Below are 7470 nucleotides of genomic sequence, written 5' to 3'. Positions count from 1 at the left end.
AGCACTAATCCCATGAAAGGGGTTCTACCCTCATCCAAATCTAATCATCTCCCAAGGCACACACCCCCAACTCTTAATACAATCATAATGGGGGTTAGGACTTCAACACAGGAATTTTGAGAGGACACAAACATTCAGTCCATAATAACAGCGGCTAAATAAACAATGGTACATTCCCACAATGGAAGTTGTTTAAAAAAAAAAAAAAAGGACAGAGGATTTGGTTCATTCTTTTGTTTCTGTTTGTTTCTTTTTTATATTCCACATATGAGTGAAATCACTTGGTATTTTTCTTTCTGGTGGTGGTTACCTGAGGAAAAGGGGTGTGGGGGAAAGTGAAATGGGTAAAGGGGATCAACTGTGTGGTGACAGATGGAAACTAAATTTTTGGTGGTGAGCAGAGAAGTAGAAATATGTTGCATACCTGAAACTTAGTGTTATAAACCAATGTTACCTCAATAAAAAATAAAGTTTTTGAATTTTTTTGAAAGAGGAAAATCTCTATGAATTGATATGATTTCCAGAATTTACTGTTAAGTTTAACAAAAACAAAAAAAGCAAAGTGCAAAACGTTATCTAGAGGGACTTCCCTGGTGGTCCAGTGGTTAAGAATCTCTCTTGCAATGCAGGGGATACCGGTTCGATCCCTGGTCAGGGAACTAAGATTCCACATGCCATGGGGCAACTAAGCCTGCACACTACAACTAGATAGCCCACATGCTGCAACTACAGAGCCCATGCGCTCTGGAGTCCACACACCACAACTACAGAGAAGCCCACGCACCACAACGAAGAGCCTGCATGCCGCAACAAAAGATCCCGCGTGCCACAACTAAGCCAATAAATAAATAAATAAATAAATAAACTTTTTATTTTTAAAAGGTTATCTACGGTATACTACCTATTGTGTAAGAAAGAAGAAATAAAAATAAAGAAGGAAAAAATAAGAAAATATACATGTGTCTACTCACTTGAGCATAAAGAAACAGACAAGATAAACTATAAGCTAAGACTAGATACCTATGGGGCATGTCAGGAAATGGATGGAAAAGACAGGAAATATGGGTGGGAGAAAGACACTTATCTGAATATAATTTTTGGTACAATCCAGACTTTTGGAACCGTGTTAGTGTTTCACATACTCAAAAAAGGAAAATAAGTAAAATCATCAAGTAAGGGGAAAATTTAATAAAACTAAAATTTAACCCAATCCCTTCCCCCAAATGAACCAAACTGTATATCACATGAATAACATAACCACACTGAAGGGAGATTGGGAAAAGAACCCAGGTAACATTTGAACACAGTATTAGGACTACATGACCTCAGGCTAAAACCCCAAAACGTCCCTAAACAAGCACTGAACACTAATTAGCAGGCTTATTTTTCACAGAGGCAAAAATTAACACCTCTGAAACTACTTTATGTACATTCTAGGACTGAGTAAATAAAAAAATATATTGTGTAAATGGGAGCCAGTTTTCTCACTGTCAGAGAAGGGAGTTGTAAATAGGAAAGGAAGGATAAAATAAACCCTGTGCCTTGAATTGGAATTACAGCTATCAATGTGAACTCATGGGGAGATAGATGACAGATAGATAGATTAGATAGGTAGGTAGATAGATAGATAGATAGGAGAGAAGGGAGGGAGGGAGGAATAGAGGAAGGAAAGAAGGAAGGGAGATATTAGATGAATATTAAAATGGATATAGCTGTATGAATGTGTATATATATACTCATATAATGCTACTTCTAGCACAGATCAAGTTCTCAATAATGTCCTTTTCCAGGCTCTCTATTTCATTCTAATTGGTGTATTTTTCTGTTCCTGTGCCTACAGCACTCTTCTCGTAAATTATCACATTAATATTTTTGTTTATTTTTTAATTGAAGTATATTTGATTTACAATGTTGTTAGTTTCTGGTGTACAGCAAAGTGACTCAGTTTTATATATATATATACACACACACACACACAAACATATACATATATCTTTTTCAGCTTCTTTTCCATTATAGGTTATTACAGGATATTGAATAATTGAATATAGTTCCCTGTGCTATACAGTAGGGAACCTTGTTGTTTATCTATTTTTTCTTTTTTTTAGAATTTTTTGATGTGGACCATTTTTAAAGTCTTTATTGAATCTGTTACAATATTGCTTCTGTTTTATGTTTTGGTTTTTTGGCCACGAGACATGTGGGATCTTAGCTCCCCAACCAGGGATCGAACCCACACCCCCTGCATTGGAAGGCATAGTCTTAACCACTGGACAACCAGGGAAGCCCCTGTTTATCTATTTTGTACATAGTAGTGTGTATCTGTTCATTCCAAGCTCCTAATTTATTCCTCCCCCGCCTTTCCCCTTCGGTAACCATAAATTTGTTTTCAGTGTCTGTGAATCCGTTTCTGTTTTGTAATTAAGTTCATTTGTATCATTTTTTAAAGATCCCACATATAAGTGATGTATATATTTATCCTTCTCCTACTTACTCACTTAGTATGATAATCTCTAGTTCCATCCATGTTGCTGCAAATGGCATTATTTCATTCTTTTTTATGGCTGATTCCAGTATTCCAGCGTGTATATATACCACATCTTCTTTATCCATTAATCTGTCGATGGACATTTAGGTTGTTTCCATGTCTTGGCTACTGTAAAGAGTGCTGCTATGAACATAGGGGTGCATGTATCTTTTCAAATTATAGTTTGTCCAGGTATATGCCTAGGAGTGGAATTGCTGGGTCATATGGCAACTCTATTTTTAGTTTTTTGAGGAATCCCATACTGTTTTCCATAGTGGCTGTATCAATCTACATTCCCACCAACAGTATAGGAGGGTTCCCTTTTCTCCACACCCTCTCCAGCATTTATTATTTGTAGACCTTTTGATGACGGCCATTCTGACGGGTGTATGGTGATACCTCATTGTAGTTTTGATTTGCATTTCTCTAATAATCAGCAATATTGAGCATCCTTTCATATGTTTGTTGGCAATCTGTATATCTTCTTTGGAGAAATGTCTATTTAGGTCTTCTGACCATTTTTTGATTCAGTCTTTTTTTTCATATTGAGCTGTATGAGCTGTTTTGTGTTTTTTTTTTTTATAGTTATTTTACAATTAGTTTGTAAATTCCCTTGAAAAACCTGGTAAAGAATTTGATTTAAAATAGACTTAATTTACAAATTAATATAGGTAGAATTGATATCTTTCAGCAGACTAACCCTAAGCATTTTTAATTTCCTATGCTATTATAAACAGTACTTTTGCTTCAATTTCCAATTGATTGTTGCTAGTTCATAAAAATGTAATTGAGTTTTATATGTTGATATATACTGCAACCACGCTAAACTCACTCATTTGGATTACAGAAATTTTTTCTGTAGATTCCATGAGATTTTTACACAGATAATCAAGTCACCTGCAAATAAAGATAGGTTTATCCCTTCCTTTCTAGCCTGCATGACTTCTTTTTTTTTTTTTACCATATTATACTGGCTAGTCTTCAGTACAGTGTCAAATAAAAGTAGTGAGAATGGACATACTTGCCTTGTCCCTGACCTTAGCAGGAAAGCATTGTCTTTCAACATTAACTATGTTGTTAGCTGTAGGTTTTTGTAGATGCCCTGTATCAGTTTGAGAAAGTTTTCATCTATTCTTGGTTTCCTGGGTTTTATCATGAAAGGAGGTTGGATTTTGTCAAATGTTTTCTTTTTATCTATTGAGATGGTCAGGTGGTTCTTCAACATGAGGAATGATATTGATTGATTTTCAAATGTTAAAACAACCTGCAGTCTTCGGGTAAAATCCACTTAGGCATCATGTATTATTCTTTTTTTTTTTAACATCTTTATTGGAGTATAATTGCTTTACAATGGTGTGTTAGCTTCTGCTTTATAACAACGTGAATCAGTTATACATATACATATGTTCCCATATCTCTTCCCTTTTGTGTCTCCCTCCCTCCCACCCTCCCTATCCCACCCCTCTAGGTGGTCACAAAGCACCGAACTGATCTCCCTGTGCTATGCGGTTGCTTCCCACTAGCTATCTATTTTACGTTTGGTAGTGTATATATGCCCATGCCACTCTCTCACCCTGTCACATCTTACCCCTCCCCCTCCCCATATCCTCAAGTCCATTCTTTAGTAGGTCTGTGTCTTTATTCCCATCTTGCCACTAGGTTCTTCATGACCTTTTTTTTTTTTCTTTTTCCTTAGATTCCATATATATATGTTAGCATACTGTATTTGTTTTTCTCTTTCTGACATACTTCACTCTGTATGACAGCCTCTAACTCCATCCACCTCACTACAAATACCTCCATTTCGTTTCTTTTTATGGCTGAGTAATATTCCATTGTATATATGTGCCACATCTTCTTTATCCATTCATCTGATGATGGACACTTAGTATTATTCTTATTACAGATTTTCAGATTCGATTTGTTAAAATTTTAAGAAAATTTTACATTTATATTTATGAGGGATATTCGTCTGTAGTTTTCTTTTCCTGAACTGTCTTTGTCTGCTTTCATTATCAGAGTAATGCTCTCTTTATAGAAGTATTTTTAGGGGGAAGGAATATGTACAGTTGTTCATAATATTCGCTTGCTATCCTTTTAATATCTGTAGGATTTATAGTAATGTCATCTCTTTCATTCCTGATATTGGTATTTTGTACCTTTTTTTTTCTGATCAGTCTGGCTAAAAGTTTATCAATTTTACTTTTCTTTTCAAAGAACCAGTTTTCAGTTTTTGTCGGTTTTCTATATTGTTTTGTTTCTATCCATTGACTTTCTGTTTTGATTTTTATCTCCTTTTGCTTGCTTTGTATTTCATTTGCTCTTCTTTTTGTAGTTTCTTAAATTGGAAGCTGAGGTCAATGATTTCAGATCTTCCTTCTTTTTTAAAATATTTATTTATTATATATATATATATATATATATATATATATATATATATATTTTGGCTGAATCAGGTCTTACTTGCAGCACACAGGATCTTCATTGCAGCATGTGGCATCTTGTGTTGCGGCGCCCAGGCTCTTCACTGTGGCATGTGTGCTTCTTTCTAGTTGTGGCACACAGGCTTCTCTCTAGTTGTGGCACATGGACTTCTCTCTAGTTGTGGTGTGCGGGATTTCTCACTCTAGTTGTGGCATGCAGGCTCCAGGATGCGTGGGCTCTGTAGTTGTGGTGTATGGGCTCCACAGTGTGTGGGCTCTGTAGTTTGTGGCACACCGGCTCTCTAGTTGTGTCACGTGGGCTTAGTTGCCCCACGGCATGTGGGATCTTAGTTCCCTAACCAGGGATCAAACCCACGTGCCCTACATTGGAAGGTGGACTCTTTACCACTGGACCACCAGGGAAGTCCCAGACCTTTCTTATTTACTAATATAGTTTAATGCTATATATTTCTCTCTAAGTACCACTGCTTGCATTCCCCAAATTTGGTATGTTGGTTTTTCCTTTTTTAACATCTTTATTGGAGTATAGTTGCTTTACAGTGTTATGTTAGTTTCTGCTGTATAACAAAGTGAATCAGTTATATGTATACATATATTCCCATATCCCCTCCCTCTTTCATCTCCCTCCCACCCTCCCTATCCCACCCCTCTAGGTGGTCACAAAGCACCAAGCTGATCTCCCTGTGCTATGCAGCTGCTTTGCACTAGCTATCTATTTCACATTTGGTAGAGTACACATGTCAATGACACTCCTTCACTTTGTCCCAGCTTACCCTTCCCCCCAACCCATGTCCTCAAGTCCATTCTCTACATCTGCGTCTTTATTCCTGTCCTGTCCCTAGGTTCATCAGAAACTTTTTTTTTTACATTCCATATATATGTGTTAGCATATGGTATTTGTTTTTCTCTTTCTGACTTACTTCACTCTGTATGACAGACTCTAGGTCCATCCACCTCACGACAAATAACAATTTCGTTTCTTTTTATGGCTGAGTAATATTCCATTGTATATATGTGCCACATCTTCTTTATCCATTCATCTGTTGATGGACACTTAGGTTGCTTCCATGTCCTGTATATTGTAAATAGTGCTGCAATGAACATTGTGGTACATGACTTTTTGAATTATGGTTTTCTCAGGGTTTATGCCCAGTAGTGGGATTGCTGGGTCATATGGTAGTTCTATTTTTAGTTTTTTAAGGAACCTCCATACTGTTCTCCACAGTGGCTGTATCAATTTACATTCCCACCAATAGTGCAAGAGAGTTCCCTTTCTCCACACTCTCTCCAGCATCTATTGTTTGTAGATTTTTTGATGATGCCCATTCTGACTGGTGTGAGGTGATACCTCATTGTAGTTGTGATTTGCATTTCTCTAATGATTAGTGATGTTGAGCATCCTTTCATGTGTTTGTTGCCAATCTGTATATCTTCTTTGAAGAAATGTCTGTTTAGGTCTTCTGCCCATTTTTGGATTGGGTTGTTTGTTTTTTTTGATATTAAGCTGCATGAGCTGCTTATATATTTTGGAGATTAATCCTTTGTCAGTTGCTTCGTTTGAGAATATTTTCTCCCATTCTGAGGGTTGTCTTTTCGTCTTGTTTATGGCTTTCTTTGTTGTGCAAAATCTTTTAAGTTTCATTAGGTCCTATTTGTTTATTTTTCTTTTTATTTCCATTTCTCTAGGAGGTGGGTCAATAAGGATCTTGCTGTGATTTATGTCATAGAGTGTTCTGCCTATGTTTTCCTCTAAGAGTTTGATAGTCTCTGGCCTTACATTTAGGTCTCAAATCCATTTTGAGTTTACTTTTGTATATGGTGTTAGGAAGTGTTCTAATTTCATTCTTTTACATGTAGCTGTCCAGTTTTCCCAGCACCATTTACTGAATAGGCTGTCTTTTCTCCATTGTATACTCTTGCCACCTTTATCAAAGATAAGGTGACCATATGTGCCTGGGTTTATCTCTGGCCTTTCTATCCTGTTCCATTGATCTATATTTCAGTTTTTGTGCCAGTACCATATTGTCTAGATTACTGTAGCTTTGTAGTATAGCCTGAAGTCAGGGAGTCTGATTCCTCCAGCTCCGTTTTTCTTTCTCAAGACTGCTTTGGCTATTCGGGGTCTTCTGTGTCTCCATACAAATTTTAAGATTTTTTGTTCTAGTTCTGTGAAAAATGCCAGTGTAGTTTGATAGGGATTGTACTGAATCTGTAGATTGCTTTGGGTAGTACAGTCATTTTCACAATGTTGATTCTTCCAATCCAAGAACATGGTATATCTCTCCATCTGTTGGTATCATCTTTAATTTCTTTCATCATTGTCTTATAGTTTTCTGCATACAGGTCTTTTGTCTCTGTAGGTAGGTTTATTCCTAGGTACTTTATTCTTTTTGTTGCAATGGTAAATGGGAGTGTTTCCTTAATTTCTCTTTCAGATTTTTCATCGTTAGTGTATAGGAATGAAAGATTTCTGTGCATTAATTTTGTATCCTGCTACTT

This window comes from Balaenoptera musculus, chromosome 7 (genome assembly GCF_009873245.2).
Source record: "Balaenoptera musculus isolate JJ_BM4_2016_0621 chromosome 7, mBalMus1.pri.v3, whole genome shotgun sequence".
NCBI classification, from domain to species: Eukaryota; Metazoa; Chordata; class Mammalia; order Artiodactyla; family Balaenopteridae; genus Balaenoptera; species Balaenoptera musculus.
This window is presented reverse-complemented; position numbering follows the sequence as displayed.